At 33.2% G+C, this 24,081-nt stretch overlaps 1 non-coding gene across 1 annotated transcript; it reads left to right on the top strand.

Annotated features, from left to right (window-relative positions):
- The first annotated feature begins 4,215 nt into the window (after positions 1-4,215).
- Positions 4,216-4,347, top strand: LOC126007825 (small nucleolar RNA SNORA51). Its single transcript, XR_007495306.1, has one exon. It is a non-coding gene; the product is annotated as a small nucleolar RNA SNORA51 (small nucleolar RNA).
- Positions 4,348-24,081: the final 19,734 nt, after the last annotated feature.

The following is a 24,081-nucleotide window of genomic DNA, read 5'->3' as shown; positions in this document are numbered from 1 at the left end:
AGGGGTTACTCCTGGCTCTGCACTCAGAAATCACTCATGGCAGGCATGGGGAGCCATATAGGATGCTGGAAATCAAATCTGGGTCCAGCTAGAGTCAGCCTCTTTCAAGGCAAACTCCTACCACTGTGCTATCTTACTGGCCTCTTTTATTAATTTCTGTATGCTTATTCGATCACCTTATCAATTGCAATACACTTTCCCCTAGAGAATCCATTGGATATAGTTATACATTATATACTGTGCTCAAATAGATAAAATAATTACTAAAAATGGCAGCATGTGGGACCATATAAGGATGCCAGGAATAGAACCCAGGTCCATCCTGGGTTGGCCATGTATAAGGCAAACACCGTACTGTTGTGCTATCTCTCAGCCTAGAATATTTTAACAAAACACATATTTGTTCTTCTACAATAAATAGAATAACCAAATAAGTCACTGATAATCAAATAAATCTCTCAAGCTTAGAGATGTATTTCAATTTTGTCTATATTCAAAAAAAAAACAATAAGGAAATTATCAGTGAAGCTTTAGTAAGCAATAAAATGTCTAGTTTGAGACCACTCTTGCTTAATGAGTGAACAAGTATATACTTCTTTGGCAGATAAGATAATTAATTAAGCTATTAAGATAATTCATTTGTTTGTATAGGTAGAACTCAATAAGGTTTGCTTATTCACAGTAAGAAGGGGAAATATTAAAAATGGGAATTTGAAATAGCATCCTGAGAGTCCACAAATATCATTAAATCTGTATAAGATCTTAATGATACACTAGTAGGTGACTGAATATGTCCAGTAATTACACAAATACCTCCAGCAGAATCTTAAACAAAAGATACAAGGTAATCTGGATCACTTTATAGTACTAATATAGTGAAAGTCTCAGGAAAGAAATAATGCCTTGACCTTTATGGAGAATTATTGATTTTTTTTATTGAGAATATTGCAGGGAAGATTAAGTGTAAATCACTAATCTTCCTCTTTCTCTCAGAAATCTAGGTTAAATTATAGGTTGCTTCTGGGTTTACACCCTGCAAGCTAGAACCAAGACAAGAACAAAAACATAACAAAAATATTTTTGCAATTTCTAATTCACATCATGGAAGTTTTGGTTCATTTACTCTCCTCAAAAATGTGCAAGACACATACATCATCTGTTTTTCCTCTCATCTGTAGTGTGTATAGAACTACTCCTTTCTGAAAAAGGTGTCAACATTTCTCATCATTGAAGTTTCCAAATAAGATTGTTAAGGCAAGAAGCTTTCTGTCAGATAATTAACTAGTTTCCTCTTTCCATACCAAGCATTACTCAGGACTTGTTTCTGGTTCTATGCTTAGGAATCACTCCTGGTAGGGTCCATAGTACCATATAGAGTACTGGGGATGCAATTTTGCTTATAAAACATTTTTTAAAAAATATAATTTCAGAAGTGTTTGATCCACTTCTTTGAAAAATGTCATGGGTATGTTTAGAGGGATCGCATTAAATCTGTACAAAGCTTTGGGGAGTATTGTCATTTTAACGATATTAATCCTGCCAATACAAGATCAGGGTATGGATTTCCATTTCCATGTGACTTCTATTATTTCTTGTAGTAAGGTTTTATAGTTTTATTTGTATAGGTCCTTCACATCTTTAGTCAAGTAGACTCCAAGGTATTTGAGTTTGTGTGGCACTCATGTGAATGGGGCTGTTTTCTTAAAGTCCTTTTATTTTCTATCGTTATTGGTGTATATAAAGGCCATTGATTTCTTTGTGTTAATTTTATAGCCTGCTACGTTGCTATATATATATTTATTGTTTCTAAAAGCTTTTTGATAGAGACTTTAGCTTTTTCTAAATATAGTATCATGTTATCTGCAAACAGTGAGAGCTTGACTTCTTCCTTTCCTATCTGAATTCCCTTAGTACTTCGAGTACTATGTTGAATAGGAGTGGTGAGAGTGGTCAACCTTGTCTTATACCAGAGTATAGAGGAAAGACTTTCAGTTTCTCTCCATTGAGGATAATATTTGCCATTGGCTTGTGATAGATGGCCTGGATAGATTGAAAAAGGTTCCTTTCATTCCCATCTTGCTGAGAGTTTTGATCAAGAATGGTTGTTGGACCTTATCAAATGCTTTCTCTGCATCTATTAATATGATCATGTGATTTTTATTTTTATTCTTGTTTTCATTGTGTATTATGTTGATGGATTTACGAATGTTAAACCATCCTTGCATTCCTGGGATGAAATCTACTTGTTTATAGTGAATGATCTTCTTGATAATGCATTGAATTCTATTTGCTAGAATTTTATTGAGAATCTTTACATCTGTATTCATCAAGGATACTGGTCTGTAATTTTTTTAGCTGTATCTCTGTCTGGTTATGGTATCAAGGTGATATTGGCTTCATAGAAGCTATTTGGAAATGTTCCTGTTTTGTTTGTTTTGTTTTGTTAGTTTGTTTTTATTTCATGAAAGAGCCTGGCCAGTATTGATAGTAGTTCCTCTTGAAAAGTTTGAAAGAATTCATTAGTGAATCCATCTTGGCCTGGGCTTTTCATTTTGAGGAGTCATTTGGTTACCATTTTAATTTCCTCAATAGTGATGGGGGGGTGTAGATATGATACATACTCTTTGTTCAACCATGGAAGATTATAAGAGTTCAAAAATTCATTGGAAACAATAAACACCCATGAATAGCTTAAGCAATACTTGAGAAAAAGAATATGGGAGGTATTACTTTCCCCAACTTTAAACTGTATTACAAAGCAATAGTTATCAAAACAGCATGGTATTGGAATAAAGACAGAACCTCAGATCAGTAGAACAGGCTTGAGTACTCAGAGAATATTCCCCAGATATACAGACATCTAATTTTTGATAAAGGTGCAAGAAATCCTAAATGGAACAGGGAAGGCCTCTTTAATAAGTGGTGTTGGCACAACAGGCTAGCCCTTGTAAATAAGCGAATTTAGACCTCCAGTTAACATCATGTACAAAAGTAAAATACAAATGGATTAAAGAGTTAGATATCAGATTTGAAACCATAAAGTATATAGAAAAATATGTAGGTGAAATGCTCCATGACATTGAGACTAAAAGTAACTTTAAAGAGGAAACAGTACTCTCCAAACAAGTGAGAGCAGAAATAAATAGATGGGACTATATTAAGCTGAGAAGCTTCTGCACCTCAATGGAAAGAGTGCCCAGATTATAAGAGCCACCCACTGAGTGGGAGATAAATTATTCACCCAATACCTATCAAATAAGGGGTTAATATCCAAAATATACAAGGCACTGACACAACTTTACAAGAAAAAAAATCATCTCACCCCATCAAAAAATGGGGAGAAGAAATGAACAGACACTTTGACAAAAAAAGAAATACAAATGGCTAAAAGGCACATGAAAAATGTTCCACATCGCTAATCATCAGGGAGATGCAAATCAAAACAACTGTGAGGTACCATCTCACACCACAGAGGTTGGCACACATCAGAAAGAATGAGAACAAGCAGTGCTGGCAGGGATGTGGAGAGAAAGGAACTCTTGTTCACTGCTGGTACGAATGCTGTGTAGTCCAACCTTTGTGGAAAGCGATATAAAGATTTCTCCAAAAGCTGGAAGTTGAGCTCCCATATGATCCAGCTATACCACTCCTAGAGATATATCCTAGGAACACAAAAATACAATACAAAAATCCCTTTCTCACAACTATATACATTGCAGAGTTGTTTACAATAGCCAGACTCTGGAAACAGCCTAGATGCCCCTCAATAGATGAGTGACTAAAGAAACTATGGTACATATATAAAATGGAATATTATGCAGCCATCAGAAGAGATGAAGTCATGAAATTTTCCTATACATGGATGTATATAAAATCTATTATGCTGAGTGAAATAAGTCAGAGGGAGAGAGATAAACACAAAATGGTCTCACTCATCTATGGGTTTTGAGAAAAATGAAAAACATTTGTGTAATGATTCTCCAGCTCCTGATATGAAGCTCACCACAGGGATTGTTTAGTGCAGTCAGAGAAATAATTACACTGAGAACTATCATAACAAAATGTGATTGAATGAGGAAAATAGAAAGCCTGTCTAGAGTACAAGCCGATGTGGTGTGGGGAGGGACACTTGGGATATTGGTGATGGGAATGTTGCACTGGTGAAGGCTATATATATATATATATTTATATATATATATAATCAAAAAAAGATAAGGTATCCCAATGCTTACCACAGGCTGTGTTCTTTACACTGACTGTATAGAAAGATGATGTACAGTAAATGCACCCCATATACACCTCAACCCAGGCCCTTTGCCTGGTCTATATTGTGAATGGGGGACAAAAAAAATAAAAATAAAAATATAATTATTCTGGGGTTTTATCATAAAATGATCACTTAATTAAGAATTTTTGTTGATCTACTCAAAGTAAAACTATACTACATATTACAATAAGATAAACTACAAAATCTTGATGAGAGTTTAGGGAATATAAAAATACATTTTGAGATTTTCTGCTTTTAAGAATTTTTGATGCAAATGAGAAAACAGTCACTTTTATAAGCTGAAGCAAGTGATTAAGCATTATAACTTTGTGCTAGAATGTACTCTTGGTGTTCATAATGACTTTGCTAGAATCAAAAACAATTTTTGAAAGAACATACTCCTTTCTTTTTGTTTTTATTTGTTAGCATCTTATGAGCCTGAAGATCTATGTACACAGACCTCATGTCCTTGTTCACAGAATTTGTAGATACAATTCTACTAAATCAGATTGCAAGGTAGGGTTCACTCATTCCTTCTGTTATTTACCTCGAAAGAAAAATGGGAAGATATACCTGTGATAGTAAAGGCACTAGTAAATCCATATTAAAGCTGTTTCATCCTTTCACTCATAAAACATTATTTTCCCCAGAAAAGAAAAATCTCAGCATCTGTGAGGTTTAATGCAAAAATGAATTTGGGTCATGCTTAATATTTATTTGTGTTCAGAAATATGAAACCTTGTAATTGGCATGTAGGTTTCTTTGATGGAAGTTAAGTCTATGTTTTTGGGAATTATTTATTTTTATTTGAAACCAGAGTAAACTTTGAAAGTTATTGTTTATGCTTTTATCTATTAGCTTTGAGGGGAATTATCAGCAGAGGAAAAGCAAGAAAATATAGAAAAGCCAATTTTTTTCTACTTGCTGACACAACTTTAGCAGCTGCTTTGTCGGACTAAATGTTTTTTCGTGTGTGTTTTTTTGTACATATAATAAAACAAATTCAATTACATAAATCAAAACTACTATGGTGTTTAATTTAGATTATGTAATATTTTATTAATGTTTATTTTAATTTTTGCTTATGGTATAAAACACTTTTTTGTCCAATACCTTTATATTATTTTTAAGGAAAGTAGTTAAATCCATATATTATGAGTGTATGTAGAAGGCACTTTTAAATCAGTTGTGAAGCAAAAACAAGAGCAGAAACATACTATGTACTCAGCATTCCTCCCCACTAATTCATTGCCTTGATTTAGTATAAAATGTAGCATCTGCCTCCACCACAAAATGAATAAAAATATCCAAGCAAAAATTCAACTTTGTTTTTCTTGCAGATTGCACAATTTATCTCTAATAGCACACACATTCACCGTCACTGAAACTCAGTGGAATAATTATGAGTATTTACTGAAGAGACCATGCAAAGCCATATGTTGTTGATGGAAAGAATGTGCAAGAGATACTGAAAACTGGCACAAATAATAGTACTGCAAAGTCAGCCACTTATAGTTGAGCAGTATTTGAAAATCATATATGCAGTGAGCAAGGTCTATGGCTGTAAATAGAGATTTGGATTTCCATGAGGCAAAATGGGCTTATAAGCGAGGATGAAAACTCCAAAATTTCTGTTACAAATCACAGAATTTTTAAAGGAATGTTATTAAAATATTAATATAAGTTATAGCATTAATATTTATGTAAATTTATATAGCATTTCTATCATAGCTCTGTTAATCTTTAATAATTCAGAAATTTTAAAGCAGAAATCTGATACATAGATAAAAGCAAAATAAATCTAACTCAATTACATTAGTGTTAAGCATTGACCATTATTTATTAAGCAGAATATGTCAAAAAATTATTAGCAGGTGCCTCTCACTCACCTGTGGAATACAAAATATCAGGATAAGGAAATGCAAGGTAAAGTGGAAATATGTAGATTACCTTGCTCCCTAGATTATAGAATTTACTTTTTCTTCCCTTTCCTTTCCTCTTCTCCTCTACTTTCCCCAACATTTATCTCCCTCTCATTCTGTATCCTATGCTTCCCTCTTCACCCCTCTCTTATCCCCTCTGTGCTTGCTTCTTTCCCCTTTCTCCTTTCCTCTCCTGTTATCTCCCATCCATTATCATCCCCTCCACTCCTCTTCCCTTCCCTCTCCTCCAAGCTCCATCTATCTTCTCCCCTCTTCTTTCATCCCCTTTCTATCCTTTCCCATGATCACCCCATTCTCACCTCCGCTTCCTCATAATTACATTGGCTAACCATTTCTTCCATTGTCATTTTCCAATGAGGTTTTCCTTTTTCCCATAATGTATCTAAATCTATTGTCTCAGACTAATTGTTCATGCATCTGAATTTTGCTTATGGGCTTTCACACCTATTCAATTGATCAGGAGTCTTTTTACAGCAGCACAATACTGTTTTAATTATTATACTTTATAATATTCTTTAAAGTTGAAACACAATGAACAGTCTTATATATTTACTTCCACCTTGCTTTAGCAAGATCAAGTTATATGGCTTCCTAAAATTGATGGTATTATATTTGTCCCATGTCATTGAAAAATGATATTGGATGTTTAATAGAGTTAGCACTAAATTTGAACAATATGTTCGGTTTGATGATCATTTTAGCAATTTTAATTTTCAAAAACTATGAGCATAGTATATTTAACCATTTATTATTCTTTTGTTTTATTACTCTAATAATGTTTATATTATTTTATTGCATGATTTTATCTGGTTAGGTTGGGGTGAATAAGAATATATGAGACTTCTAGAGAAAATAAAGCTATGCAGTTCTCAGCAACTTGGATAGAACTGCTTAATGACATAACCAGATGTAAAATGCTAAGATAGAGACAATAACATTCATCTGTGATATACAGAGAAACAATTCTAGAATCTGAAATTTAATTATCAATAATAAACATTGTATAGTATATTACATATTTAAGAGTGCTAGATTATGATTAAAGATAGGGGAATGAGTAGGCAACTGGGAAGTAACACAGAAATATAAATTGATCATGTAAGAAATGTTAAGGGAAGTAACAGTAGGTATTAAAATCATAACTGTCAAAAAATTAAACATGCTGGATGGATAGGAAAGGAATGCTGAACTGTAATGGACATAGGAATAGTAGGTAAGTTCAGGGCACTTTGGTGGTTGGGGTTAGTTTAGAGCGTCATATGCAGAAACTCTTGTAACTCTACAATCTAATCTCAAATAAAATACATAATATAATTTTTGCCAAAAATACATGAATGAATAAATAAATAAATAAAAGATAAATAATATTAAAATAGATTACATTTCAAAAGCAATAGTAAAAAGTGTTTTAAAAATTTTAGGGCCGGGCGGTGGCGCTGGAGGTAAGGTGCCTGCCTTACCTGCGCTAGCCTAGGAGACGGACCGCGGTTCGATCCCCCGGTGTCCCATATGGTCCCCCAAGCCAGGAGCGACTTCTGAGCGCATAGCCAGGAGTAACCCCTGAGCGTCACCGGGTGTGGCCCAAAAACCAAAAAAAAAAAAAAAAAAAATTTATTTGAGGGGCTGGACCAATAGCACAGCGGTAGGTAGTTTGCGTTGCACACAGCTGACCCAGGACGAACATCAGTTTGATCCCCAGTATCCCATTTGGTCCTCTAAGCCAGGAGCAATTTCTGAGCGCATAGCCTGGAGTAATCCCTGATCATCACTGGGTGTGGCCCAAAAACCAAAAAAAATTTTTTATTTGTAAGAATATTGAAAAAGGAGCTGAAACAGTGGTACAAGGTGTAAGGTCTTGCATGCTCTAGCCTAGGACAGACTGTGGTTTGATCCCCCGGCCTTCCATATGGTCCCCAAAGCCAGGAACGAGAAGAGTTGGTGTTTTATATTTTTAGTGAGGATAACTATAAATATAATAGCATTCTAATAAAAACACTGTGGCTAAAGTAATTCCTTGTAAGAGGCACAAAACTGTTGCATATATTATAAAGGTTAAAGATGTGTGTTTTCTTAAACTAAATATTTAAAATATTTTTAAAGAACTGTGAAATGCAAAGTTGTTGATAGTTGAGTTTTACTTATATGATAATTTTAAAACTAATCATACCACTAGAGTCAAGTTTTATCAATAGTACTTCCATACTCTATCATCCACCACTCTCCAACCAAACTTCTCATCCCTGCGTGCCACTTTAGCAGGAATATTCAAATTTACTGGTTTCAGCTTAGATCTCATGTTTTCAATGTTGTTGCATCTTTGCTTTGGATTTATAATTATACCACTCTCCCATATTCCCAGTATAATTGAATTCTAGTACTCATTTCCCCCATTACTTCCCTTTTTAATCTTCTTAATGCCTTGATTCATTTTCCTCTGTCATTTGGCTGTGGAGTAAAGTGTGATCTAGATATCTCCCTTTATTACAGGTTTTCTTATTTATATCACAGATAAGTGAGAATATTATGTGTATTTCTTCTTCTGGATTAGTTCATTTTATATAATATCTTCAAGTTCCAACTAGGCTGTGAAAAATCATAATGTGATCATTACTTGAATATGTATTATGTTCCATTTTGCATATGTACCACATCTTCATAATCCAGTCATCTATCGTAGGACACTTAATTGGTTCCATATATTTGTTATTGTATTCATATCAACAATGAATAATACTGTACAGAGATTTTTTAGAATAAATTTTTGTAACTCCTGAGTTATATACACAAAAATGGCATTTCTGGGTCATATGACAATTATATTTTAGGTATATGAATGACTCTCCAAACCATTTTTCACAAGAGCTGAATCAGGCTACATCCCACTAGCAAGTGATGAGGATTTTTCTCACATCCTCCAAAACAAATTTTCCCAGTTCTTTTCAATGGTATATATAATATATTATTATTTTATTGATTTAGATATCACAGTAAATGATGCTGACACTTTTTATGTGCCAATTTGCAATCTGCGTGCCTTTTATTTTTTCTCCCTATTTATATAATATTTTAAATTTTTATTGAAATTAGTTAATACTTTATATATACTGGATATTACATTGTTATCTGAAGTACAGTATGTGAATATTTTTCCCATTTAGTAAGCTGACTGTTAATTTGATTCCATGTATGTTTTGCCATGCAAAAGCTCTTTAAATTGATTTAGTCCTTTTTCTTAAATGAATTATTTTAAATTAATTTTTATGTTAGATACCATTTTTAAAGAGCTACTCAGAATACAGTTATTTTTAAAATTCAATATTCAAATGTCTATTCCACCACCAGTGTAACATTCTCTCCACCTGTGTTTCCAGATTTTTAACCTCCCCAAAGTATATTCATTAGCAGGTACAAATAATTTGCCAATAATTGTTTCAGGCCACTCATTCTAGCTAAAAACTCTCATCAAGATGGGAATGGAAGGAATTTTACTCAATATAGTTAAGGCATCTACCACAGCCAATGGCAAATATTATTCTCAATGGAGATAAACTAAAAGTATTTCTCCAAAATCTGATACAAGGAAAGGCTGCCCTCTCTCACTACTCCTATTTAAGATAGTGCTGCAAGTTTTTGCCATAGCGATTAGACAAGAAAAAGCTATCAAGGGCATCCAGAGAAGAAAGGAAGAAATCAAGTTCTCACTGTTTGCAGATGACATCATAGTATATTTAAAAAACCCTAAAGACTACCAAAAAGCTTCTAGAAAAATAGACTCATATAGCAAGTGGCAGGCTACAGAATTAACACAATTAACATCAATGGCTTTATTGTAGAACAATAATGATAGAGATATTAAAAACAATCCCATATGAATGAGAGTTTTTCTGGATATTGGACCCTAGGTTGGAATTTTCTTTTATTCAGGTGGTAAATATGTCATTCCACTGTCTTCTTGCTTGAATTATTTCAAATGGGAGATTTGGTTTGATTCTTATGTCCCTTCCTTTGTATTTGAAGTTTATTCTCCCTTATTGCTTTAAGAAGATCATCTTTCTCTCTCTCTCTCTCTCTCTCTCTCTCTCTCTCTCTCTCTCTCTCTCTCTTTTTTGCCATTTGTATTACTATATGTCTTGGTGTTGGTTTGTTAGGGTCTATTTTATTAGGGACTCTCTTCACTTCATGGATTTGCACTGAATCTTTTTTCCAGAGGGTAGGAAAGTTTTATGTTAATATTTCCCTAACTACTTGTTCTTCCCCTTTTCCTATTTCCTCCCCTTCTGGTATACCCACAATTCTTAGGTTATTTCTTTTGTCCTTGTTCATTAGATACTGGACTTTTACTTCCAGTGCTTTGCCTTTTATTTCCTTGCTTGTTTCTTGGTCGTTTTTTGTTTGCAGTTTTCCTTCAAGTTCTTTAATGTGCATCTCCAACTGTGTGATCCTGCTCAAATGGCTTGTTATGTCGTCTTTTAACTCCTTTATTTCCCTTTTTATGAAATCTCTCTTATTCTTTGACAGTTCTTTAATTTGGCTGATTTGTTCCTCCATGGATTTCTTATATTTGGTGGCTAGCATTTCCTTCATTTCCTTAATCAAGGCTTCATTTTGTTCTTCAGGGCTGCTTTTTTTAAAGTTACACCAACAGTTGAATTATACAAACACCATTATAAGTTGCAACCCAACCATTGGGCAATACTATACAAGAAGACAAAAAAGAAAGTGACCAAGTATCCATGAAAAATAGGTTTCTGCTATATTAAAAGACTTTATTTGGCTTAATGTTCCATTGCACATAACACTCAGTATTGAAATTAGTGATACTTCTATTTATAACTTTAACTATCAACTAACTAATACTGGACACATAAACTACCCAATGATTGACTAACTATATAATGCCAATATATTTTTAAATTTTATCTTTTTGAATGTAATAGCTTAAGGAATGTTTTTATAATAGCACTAAGTTTATAATCTTCATACAATGTTACTTCACCTCAAATCTTCCCAAATACCTAGGGATTCCCAAATCATGTACCACCAATGCACCGCTTTAATGCACTTCTCCACTTTCCCTTCTACCTCTGTACTTTCTTGCTGGCATTCTAAGCTCTGTACTACAGCCCCTAGAGTCGACTGTTTATTGATATGTATTGTTTTGGTTTGGGGATCATACCTATTGATGGTCAGGATTTATTCCTTGTATAAAACTTAGTAATAACTCCTTGTACTAATTGGGAGAATATGTGGGATACCAAGGATTGAATCCAGGTCAGTAACATCCATGGGAAGAGCATTATTACTTTGACTTGATAACTGATATTTTCTATGCATTTATTTTGTTTTAATTCCACCTCACTCACCACAGATGAGTGAGATTATCCAATGATTGTTCTTCATACCATATTTTTCACTTAAGTATGGCTCTTATTATTTTTATACAAGTTGTGACAAACTGCATGATTTTATATTCTCTTGTGGTTGCATAGTATTACATTCTGTATAAACTATACTGACATTTGCCATTTATCTATTGTTGATAATAGGGTTATTTCCATATTCTGGCAAATGTTGCAGTGAACATACATGTGCATATATCTATGGAGATATTTGTTTTGTGTTTTTTGGGGGACATAAACCAAGAAATAGTATTGCTGGGTAAAATAGGCTCAGAGCAGAGACCTATGAGCAGCAATGGATGCTTTCATATTGTACAATAGTTTTACAGATGATGTGAGTACATAATCTTCAAGCAAATTTACTTTTATATTAATGTCCATTCTTATACTTATATAAATTACTTTTGCCTGTTAATATATCAGTATTCAAAATCCCTAGTTGTATTTACATATAATTTTCCTTTCTGACTGTTCACAACATAATTTTTCGAAAATAATTTTAAAAGTCAAAAGTAACCAAAGTGAGTTTTATAATTCTATATTGAACAAGTATATATTCAAAATTTTCTGAGAATAGTTAATAGTTCTCAGAATAAAAAAGTGTATGTGGAATAGGTAAATTGGAAAATGGTAACATGAGGTAAGAATGATAAAGGGAATGAAAGTGAGAATTAAAATTTTGAGATAAAAATTAACACACAAAAATTAATGGACTTCTTATACAATAATAATAGAGAAGAAATAGACATCAAAAATACAAACTCAAACTCAAATACCTTGGAGTCAACTTAACTAAAGGTGACAGACCTATACAAGGGAAACTACAAAAACCTGATTCAAGAAATAAGAGAGGACACAAAGAAATGAAGACACATACATTGCTCATGGATTGCCAGGATTAATATTATTAAAATGCTACACTCCCCAAAGCATTGTACAGATTTAATGCAATCCTCTAAAAATACCGATGACATTCTTCAAAGAAGTGGATCAAACACCCTGAAATTCATTTTGGACAATAACCACCCACGGATAACTGAAGCAATTCTTGGGAAAAGAAATATAAAAGGCATTACTTTCCCCAACTTTAAACTGTATTACAAAGCAATAGTTATCAAAACAGCATCATATTAAAATAGATGATCAGATAATTGGAATAAACTTGAGTACTCGGAGAATGTTCCCAGGCATACAATAAACTAATCTTGGATAAAAAGGCAAGAAATGCAAAATGGAGCAAGGAAAGCCTCTTCAACAAGTGCAGATAGCACAACTGATCAGCCACTTTCAAAAAAGTGAACTCAGGCCACCATATAACACCTTGAATAAATGTCAAATTCAAGTGGATTAAAGTCCCCGATATCTGGCCTTACACCATAAGGTATATAGAACAAATTCAAGTGGATTAAAGTCCCCGATATCTGGCCTTACACCATAAGGTATATAGAACAACACTTAGGTAAAACACTCAATGGCATGGAGAGTAATGGCATCTTCAGGGAGAAAACAACAGTCTTCAAACAAGTGGAAGCAGAGATAAACAAATGGGACGATATTAAGCTGAGGAGCTTCTGCACCTCAAAGGAAATAGTTCCTAGGATATAAAAGCCACCCATAGAAAGGGAAAAACTATTCAGCCATTACCCATCAGGTAAGGGACTAATATCCTAATATACAAGGTACTAATAGAGCGCAATAAGAAAAAAATCTAACCTCATCAAAATTTGGGGAGAAGAAATGAACAAACACTTTGTCAAAGAATAAATACAAATGGCCAAAGAAAAAATGCTCTACATCACTAGTCATCAAGGAGATGCAAATCAAAACAAATATGAGGTTCCATCTCACACCACAGAGATTGGCACACATCACAAAGAACAAGAACAATCAGTGCTAGTGGGATGTGGAGAAAAAGGAGCTCCATTTCACTGCTGGTGGGAATGCCATCAAGTTTAACCTTTATGAGAAAATATGAAGATTCCTCAAGAACCTGGAAATTGAGCTTTTATTTGACCCAGTTATACCACTCCTAGGGATATACACTAGAAACACAAAAATACAATTCAAAAATCCCATCCTCAAACCTATATTCATTGTCACAGCTATTTACAATAGCCAGAGTCTGGAAACAACCAAGATGCCCTTCAACAGATGAATGGCTAAAGAAACTGTGATACATATACAGAATGAAATATTATGAAGCTGTCAGGAAAGATGAAGTCATGAAATTTTCCTATATGTGATGTACATGGAATCTTATGCTGAGTGAAATAAGTCAGAGACAGAGAGATAGACAAAGAATAATCTCACTCATCTATGGGTTTTAAGAAAAAATAAAGGACATTATTTTCATAATCAATCCCCAGACAATAGAGATGAGGGCTGGAAGGACTGGTTCACAATATGAAGCTCACCACAAAGAGCAGTGGTGCTGTTAGGGAAATAACTACACTAACAACTACCATGACAATGTTGATGTCTCAAATACAGGCAAGGGATGGGAAGGAGAAACGGGGACATTGGAAGTTGGAATGTTGCTCTGGTGAAAGGGGTTCTGTTTATGACTGAAACCCAACTACAATCATGTTTGTAATCATGGTGCTTAAATAAATATCTGATATATTAAAAATATAGCATACATTTTAATAAAATTATTAATAGAACCCTGTAGTTATTTTCCATATCAAAGTACTTTTATAACATATTAAATTATTAGATCATATATCATAAGCATTTATTCAATAGATCCCTAATTGTTAGCTATATAAACTATTTCTACATGATACTATTATGAATAATTATAGAATAAATATTATTTTAGCAGAATATTTCCTACTTTCTATTATAAAAACAAAAACTGGGGCCGGAGAGATAGCACAGTGGCGTTTGCCTTGCAAGCAGCCGATCCAGGACCATAGGTGGTTGGTTCAAATCCTGGTGTCCCATATGGTCCCTGGTGCCTGCCAGGACTTATTTCTGAGCAGACAGCCAGGATTAATCCCTGAGCACCACGGGGTGTGGCCCAAAAACCAATAATAATAATAATAATAATAAAAATAATAAACTTTAAATAAAATTTAGGAGATAGGCTTCAATATCCATTTATATACTGATTTTCAATATATACACATTACACATACACAATCTTTATATATAAACTCTTTAAGGTCCATTATTACAAACACAATTGTAGTTGTGTTTCAGTCATTAACAGAACACCCTCTCTGCACCAGTGCAACATTCCCACAACTGATGATGTTATAGACAATTGTGGTTGTTTCTATAGACGATATTCATGGGTCAGGGGTGTATGGGCAATGCCCATTCTTCTGAGACCTGAGAAAAGTCATTATGTCAATATTCAGGGTACAAAGCCTAACTACATTACAAAATTTATGTTCTTATCTTGATTGGATAAGAACTGGTTTGCATATATAATATTTTGTCATTTGCTGTGCCTATGCAAAAGAGGAACAATGCCACAAGGTATTATTAGTACATCTGTGGGTCAAGAGAACAAGTCCAACAATCCCCATAATTTGGTTCTAACATGAACTCTAAACAGAGAGACTCTTCTACCAGAATTCCTTATTGAAAAGGTCACACAGACATACACAAAAACAAAACCCCAAAAAACAGTGGGCAAAATTGTCATTATATAAGAGGGTATTTAAAAAGAGTTATAGCTGTTAAGGGAATATATCTAAGATATACAAAGGAAATATACATGTTCCTTTTATGTCTTTAGAAATAGTCTGGGGAGGGTATTGAATCAGCACACCACTTTGGTCTGTGATCTGGCCTTCTGGAGAATGCAAAAAAACTTCCAGCTGTCCCATATTAGGAAATGTCTTTGAGTGGGAACTTCTCAGAAACTGAGTATGGTAGCAAGCACAGGTACACAATGAAGAAAGTTGGAGAATAGGAGTTTGCTGAGAATAAATAAATAGGATCAGAGTATTGGTTTCTTCTTTGGCTGAGAATCTATTTTGTCACTTTGGGAGCTGGTTGGCAGCTGGCTTGAGTGGAGATAATGATTTGCTTCATGAGAAGCCAAGAACTGAGGGTAAAAGGGGTTAAATGTGAGGTAATAGGCAGTAAGGGAGTAAAGGACTAGAAATGAGCTCGTAAAGTTGTGAGCCTGGTGAAGAAGGAATGTATACAACATAGACATTTTGTATATTGTAAACATAGATTAAACCCTATGATATCCTATTAAACTATCTATATATGGTTTGAGAATGGACACTGGTGGGAAGGAAAGTTACCTGTGACTTTCCCACCCCCACCCTTCTTGTGCAGGGTGGGGAAATGGGGAAAGCCTGGGGTCCCCTTTAAATTCCTCCCTGGCACCCACTTCCTTGGCCCCCTGGCAGGTGCCAAGGATAGCCCAGAGTCTGGGAGGAAGGAGAGGGAAGGCTATGTGGGCAGCCTGAGACCCACAGAGCCCCCAAGCTTAGTATAAAGGCCTTTGGCAGCAATCTTGCTATTCCCCATTGCAAAACTTTTTAAATAAAAAAGAAAATAATGAGAATAAAAATTAAAAATAAACATTTTAAGGGATAAAAGACCAAACAGTTGCTTATTTTAAATTTTTATAAATCATTTATATATTAATTTTTTCTTATTTCTAATAGATAAATAGAATATAGTTTTTATTAATCACATCAAAAAGTCATATTTCACTACAAGAATGTATAAAAAATAAGTTAGTATTAGTACTTATATTGATTTTTTATAAGTGGTGTTTTCATATTAATGACCCCTCAAATATTATTATGAAGTTTTATCCTAGTCAAAAATTAGTTTACTATCATTGGTTGACTAATTGCACATTTTATTTATTCATGCACACTAATGTACATAGTTGTTTTATATTAATCTATTGAGGAAATGTTTAGTTTTCTACTGTATATAATATAATTGACAATAATTAATTAAAATTTTTAAACAGTAAAGTTATTGTTGGTGGTGGTACATATAACTTTTATTTGATATTCATTTCCATTAAACTTGCTTCACTCTAGAAATATGTCAGATTTACTCATGAGTTCATATATTAATATTTAAGAAACCTATCCATCTCATTAAGTCAGACATTTCCAGTAAGATTTTATTTTTCATGTTTTAATCAATTGTATACTATTAATATTTGTGTTGAAATTTAACACAAAGTACTTTACTAACATTTGGAGCTTTATAGGAATTGAAAAATCAATTTCAATTTATAAATACAAGTTAGTTGAAGAGAAGTATGATAGAGAGACCCACAAAATGTTTATGAATAAAATATAATGTAATAGGATAAATTCTGTGTAGGAAATGCCAAGTAAATATAAGTAGGTGAAGGAAAGCACAAAGCTGACTAAAAGTGACCTCCAAGTGGCATGCCCAGGTTTGAATATATTCTGAGCCAAGTTGGATTCTTTCCTTATTTTCTCAGTAGGCAAGGTTACATCAGAAAGAGGTTTTCAATGAGACTATAATGTTACATTAATCTCTTAAAGGATTTGTCATTGGTATCAACTATTAACAGGTGATGAGCAACAGCTATTTCAGATACTTACAAGAAAGTGTTGTCATTCAAATTTAAGTATGCAATTATAAAAGTTAATCGTGATTTGTCACTGATACATAGCTCTAAGTTTTCTATAAGAAGGAAAAATAAAAGAAAATATTTGTTTACAAAAAAAATCACATTGCAATAGGACCATGTGGGATAATGGCAAGGTATGGTTTTATACTTCTCTAATGCTGTCTTGTGCCTTCTTAGATTCTCCAAAAGAATTGTGTGATCCTTACATAACAGATAGTCTGCATTTGGGCACTATCTTGGCATAGAAAACAATGTAAGATTTATGAATGTTATAACATCACATTTCTATGAGTTTTTGTATATGTAATTCTTGTTATTTTTATTTATTTATTTATTTATTTATTTAAAATACTAAAATGACTTATTTAATATTAATGAGAATTTCAATAAGAAAGGACATTGTGGATTTAACAATTAGTTGATAACTTCATCTATCATAAAGTTTACAATTACAATTCTTTCAGTGGGTATACATTAAAAATAAAAGTAAGCAATCCAAATGTTTAATTATGCATGTTTGTAAATATCAGAGGTATAGATAAGGGGGTCTAATGCACCCAGAAAAAAATCATAACCAGGATAGATGAAAGGGTAAAATAGAATAAATTGGGTATCAAAAGAAACTCAAGGGGTAGTTTTATTTAGTTATGTCATAGTGCATAGATTTTATCTTCTCTTGAATTTATAACCACAGGATATCACATATAATTTTGGCTCATAAGTCATTAATCAATGTAACCCCATCTCTCAAATTGAGCATTTTGCTAAAATATTTTCAGGTTGGTGGGTACTTAAGCCATGAAACAGACTCAAATTCTAACTTTGAAGTATACTTTAAAGTCAATTTCAAATAATTTTCTTTCAAAATCTCTATTAAAATCAACTTTTAACTAGAAGGAGTAAGATTCTGAGAGCAGTGGGAGTTAACAAAAACTGCTTAAAATAGAATGTGTTGTTAAAATAAAAAATATTTATACCAATTAAAATGCATACAATCGGAAATATAACTCAAAGGGCTAGTGTCCATTTAAACATTCAGGAGACTTGTCTTATTCCCTAATGCTTACAGTCTCTCAGGAGTAACCACAAGCATAGAGCCTTGAATAACTTCTGAACAATGCCAAGTATACTAAAATACACAATAGCAACAACAACAACAGAATACAATAATTAGTTATTGGGATTTTTAAATATTGAAAACAGCATAAAATTAAAGACTATTATTAAAAATATCAAAAATATGACATAACTCAAGAATGATAAGGATTGAATAATAAAATATGTCATTTTTTGATTTTAAGAGAAAGGGTATATTAAAAGGTATATAGGTATAGATGCATTTAAATTTTCTCAGGACTAATTACCAAGAGAATAAGACATAGGAAATATGGAAGAGTAGATGGAAAATATGAAAGTCAATTTAAGATTTGAAATTTAAGATATGAAATTTAATATGAAAGTCAATATAAGATTTATAATGGAACTTTAGGATAAATTAGGAGAGAAACATTGGAAATGCAATTATATATATAAAAGCATCACTCAAAGGATGATCTAGATTTGAAGAGACATCTCTTCTCAGTTTTGAGACCTATAACACTTACAAGCATGAATCAAAAAAATTATTAATTTAGGAAGGAACAAAGAAATTTTCATCTAAGTATATTATTATTAAGTGAGAAGTAACAGAAGATATTAAAAGCAGACAGATAACATTCAAAAGAATAACAATGACCTTTATTGCTAGCTTATTGATAGCAAAGTTGGATACATTATTTAGATAAAATAAGTTTAAGATAATTTAGCTATTAATTCAATAATCATCTAAACTTCATCTTAAACAAGTAAGGATGTTAACTACAAGTAAAATATAACTAAAAAGCATATGAGTAAAAAATGTATCAAATAGTGTAAATGAAATAATCTTAGAAAGATATTTTCAAAGAAATAAGGAAACTAAGTAACATTTCTGGCAACTTAAAGTAAATGATAAGTAAAACAATAACAATTTCTAGAGTGAAGCTAGAATAATTATACTAAAATAATGGTTTATATTAGGTTATATGTTTTCACAAAAATGTTTATAAAATTGCTGGTTGAGAAGAGAAATAGGAAAAGATAAAAAGTTAATATGTGTTATGCAATGAGCTGGTATCTTTTTTATTTATTTTTATCTTTATTTATTTCAGTCATGTAAAGAACACCTCCTTTACCAGTGCAATATTACCATCACCAATGTCCCAAGTGTCCCTCTTCCCCACCCCACCCCGGCCTGTGCTCTAGACAGGCTTTCTACTTCCCTCATTCATTCACATTGTTTTTTTTTTTTTTTTTTTTTTTTTTTGATTACAAATCATTCACAGTAGTATTTCAGGTACATAGTGACATTGAATCAGAGGCATTCCCACTACCAATGTTGTCTTTCCTTCACTCCTGTTCCCAGCATACATCCCATATCACCCCTCTTATGCCCCCCCCCCCCCCCCCGCGGGCTGCTAGTATAAGTGGTTCCTTCTGGGTCTAGCCTGTTGTAGATTGGGTATCAATTTTGTTGTAGTTGGCTTTATATTTGGTGTTCAAGATTTATCATTTTTTTATTTTGACTCAATGTTCATATGACTGTTTGGTTTTGGTGCCCTTCATTATTTTCCCCTCAATTTCTGAGGCAGAACAAGATGGTTCAAGTTATGTGTTTCTGTTTGAAGGTAAGAGAAAAAAAAGAAAAGAAAAGAAAAGTGAGGGCAAAAATTCAAACAAACAAAAAATGGGAGGAGTCCTTATAGAGACTATAAATATCAGTTTAAGAAAAAGGGAAAAAGGAAGGAAAACAAAAAAATAATACAAGAATAATCAAACTCAAAATAAAACCAAACACATACAAACAAACAAAAAATATGAAAAGCACCACAGCAATACTGACAACAACTTGATACTAACCACGGTCCTGAAATAAATAGGAATCAAAGCATAGGGGGAAAAAAGAATAAAGGAAAAGAAAGGAGAAAGAAAACAAACAAAAACCAAAACAAAACAAAAAATAAAAAACAACAACATTTAAAAATTTTTTAATTTAATTTGTGCTTTTTTTTTTTTTTTGCATAGGCACAGTAAAAATTGGGAAGATTAGGAAGGGAATTCCCCTGGCCTAAGAGATACAGGGTTTCTCCACTCTTGAAGTATACTGTCATGGGTATCACTACAGGCTCCGTAGATGCTCTTTTACTATCCCCTAGATCCTTTTGTGATGTATCTTATGTCTCAACTCTGGTTCATTCTCTCAGATAATTTTTGAGAGAGTTTTTAAACAATGATACAAAGAACTATAATGTATTTGAGTATATATAAAATAAATGAGTATAATATATTTGTACTTATTGTATGATTGGGGGGGGCATAACCCTAAATGCTCAGAAGTCATTCCTGTATTAGACATAGAAATTATTCATGATTGGCTCAGGGAACTATATGAGGTACAGGGTATTGAAATTATGTAGAAGAAAAATGCCTTCCCAGCTGTACTATCCCTTGGTGCACTATAAATGAAAATGTACCCAATACATTTATCTACTTTCCTATATATCCTTTAAGTATTTAGCAGATGAACTCACATGAGTGAGAATAATTACTGCAATTTAAAAGTAATGTTTATGAGATAAATACACATTAGCTTCAGCAAAACTGAAAAATACCTTGATTCACAGACCATTTAATAGAATACTAAAAAGAGTCTTTCATTAAACACGGCTGGGTTTATAAAGTGTTAGACTGAATACTTCCTGTTCACACTAAACATAATTTATAAGCAAGATCCAAAAGGTCTAGATTTTTCCCCAAGAAATATAATAGCATCTCAGAAACACGTATAATCATATGGCATCAAAAAAGTTAAATTTTATATCTACCATAAAATATTTTATTTATTTATGCAAAATAGTGCATGCCAAATTACCTACATTGAATGACAATACACAGGTCACATCTAGCAATTCAAAATATATTCTGAATGTTAATAACTCAGACATGGCTTAGTTATCAACTCTAGCATCTTTCTTTTTTGTTTTGTTTTTGGGGCTTCACCGGTGAAACTAAGGGGTTACTCCTTGCTATGCACTCAGAAATCACTCCTGACTTTGGGGACCATATGGGACAACAGGGGATCAAACGGAAGTCTGTCCTAGGCTAGCATGGGAAAGGTAGATGCCTTACTGCTTGCACCACTGCTCCAGCCTCTCTAGCACCTTTTATAAGTAGCTAAGTCCATATTTATTTTAAGGCTCATCTAGAAAATGACATATTTTCAAGATTAAATAATGATTAAAAAATTCTTATATTTTTGAACTTGTATCTTTAGTTTTATAATTACTTTTTTGCTGTTGTTGTTGGTTTTTGGTCACATCTTTGATGCTCAGAGTTACTCATGGCTCTGCACTGAGAAAGGCTCAGGGAACCTATAGGATTTGTCAGGATTGGAACCACTGTCTATCTTGGATCAGCTTTGTTCAAAGCAAAAGCCCTCTGCTGTGCTATCTCTCCAACCCCTAGTTTTACAATATCTTTTTTTTGTTTGTTTGTTTTTGTTTTTTTTCATTTTTTGGCTACACCCGGCGGTGATCAAGGGTTACTCTTGGCTGTCTGCTCAGAAATAGCTCCTGGCAGGCAAAGGGGATCATATGGGACACCGGGATTCAAACCAACCACCTTTGATCCTGGATTGGCTGCTTGCAAGGCAAACGCTGCTGTACTATCTCTCCGGGCTCATAATTTTACAATTTCTATTTACCAGAAGTTACTCTTAATTTCTGTCCAACTAGACCTCTACAGCTTGCTTTTGTAACTTGCTTTTGTATTTTTTATTTTTTATTGTTGTTGTTGTTGTTTGGGTGCAACATCCGGTGGCACTCAGAGGTTACTCCAGGATCTGGATCTGAGCTCAGATATTGATCCTTGCACGTTCAGGCACCCTATTAGATGCCGGCAATCAAAACCAGACCCATCCCAGGTCAGCGGCATGCAAGGCCACCACTCTTCCTTCTGTTCAGCACTCCTGTCCCATAACTTGCTTTTGTAAGGAATGCATGCATTCTAAGAAAATAATAAAGGGAATCAATCATAATGATGATGATGATGATGAAGATGATGATAATTATAATAATACAATGGATGTTAAAGAGATGGATGTTAATAGATGAATGCTGCAATATCTAGTGACTGGTTTTCTGTTACCTTTGCCACATCTAAGAATCAAGACACTAGGCCAACATACTCTGAATGAGGGATGATGCAAGAACATGAATAGTGAAAGCAGTGATTTTGAGTCATCTTAAAATGTGTCGACTTACAAACAAAATGTAAATGACTTGTAAAAACAAGAAAAAACACAAGTTTAAGGAAAAATAAAATCACAGTAAAAACAATTAAGAACTATTAATTTTAACTATTTTGCATATATTCAAAACTTTAAACATAGCAAATAAAATATACATGAAAGATAAAATTTAGGGGCCAGAGAGATAGCACTGCTGTAAGGCTTACATGCGACCAACTTACAACAGACCCAGTTCAAATCAAGGCATCCCATATGGTTCCCCGAGCTTGCCAGAAAAGACTTCTGGCACAGAGCCAGGAGTAAGTCCTAAGCGCTGCCAGATCTGACCCAAAAACTAAAACAAAACAAAACAAAAAATTAAAAAAGAGGTAAAATATAAGAGTGTAAGAATAGGTCTTTTATATTTTATATAAAAGATATCTTTATGTAATATATAAAAGACCTAAGACAACTTAAAAGATAAAAACTATGACTTAAATTTTAGTGGAAATATTCATTGAATGTTATTATTGACAGAGTAGACAACACAAAAATGTTTAGTAAATATTAAGACACAATTATAAAGCATTTATCTTATACTTAAGATAAATTCAAACATAAAAAATCAGGAGGTAAATGATCATAGCATCAATGAACTGTAATAAAAATATGTACTCTAATAACACTCTTCAAAAATTATAAAAACTCAATACTTACATGTCAATAATCTTAAAATTTTACCCAAACTACACACACACACACACACACACACACAAATAAACTACAATAAGGCATAGCACAATAACATTTTTAAATATGTAATAGTGGTAAAGTTGAAATCATTATAGCTACAAGAGAAATTCAGATCCTACAGGTGAAGCTTAAAAAATAAGGATAACAACAAATATCAAGAATAAGGAAATACAAGGAATCCAGCTATACCACTCCTAGGAATATACCCTAGGAACATAAAAATACAATACAAAAACCCCTTCCTTACACCTATATTCATTGCAGCACTATTTACCATAGTAAGACTATGGAAACAACCAAGATGCCCTTCAACAGATGAATGGCTAAAGAAACTGTGGTACATATACACAATGGAATGTTATGCAGCTGTCAGGAGAGATGAAGTCATGAAATTTTCCTATACATGGATGTACACGGAATCTATTATGCTGAGTGAAATAAGTCAGAGAGAGAGAGAAAAACGCAGAATGGTCTCACTCATCTATGGGTTTTAAGAAAAAAGAAAGACATTCTTGTAATAATAACTTTCAGACACAAAAGAGAAAAGAGCTGGAAGTTCCAGCTCATCTCAGGAAGCTCACCACAAAGAGTGATGAGTTTAGTTAGAGAAATAACTACATTTTGAACTGTCCTAATAATGAGAATGTATGAGGGAAATGGAGAGCCTGTTTAGAGTACAGGCTGGGGTCAGGTGGGGAGGAGGAAGACTTGGGACATTGGTGATGGGAATGTTGCACTGGTGATGGGTGGTGTTCTTTACATGACTGAAACCCAGACACAATCATGTATGTAATCAAGGTGTTTAAATAAAAAATATA

This window comes from Suncus etruscus, chromosome 4, assembly GCF_024139225.1.
Source record: "Suncus etruscus isolate mSunEtr1 chromosome 4, mSunEtr1.pri.cur, whole genome shotgun sequence".
In the NCBI taxonomy this organism is placed as follows: domain Eukaryota; kingdom Metazoa; phylum Chordata; class Mammalia; order Eulipotyphla; family Soricidae; genus Suncus; species Suncus etruscus.
Note: the sequence above shows the minus strand (reverse complement) of the source record. Positions and strands in the feature narration are given on the sequence as shown.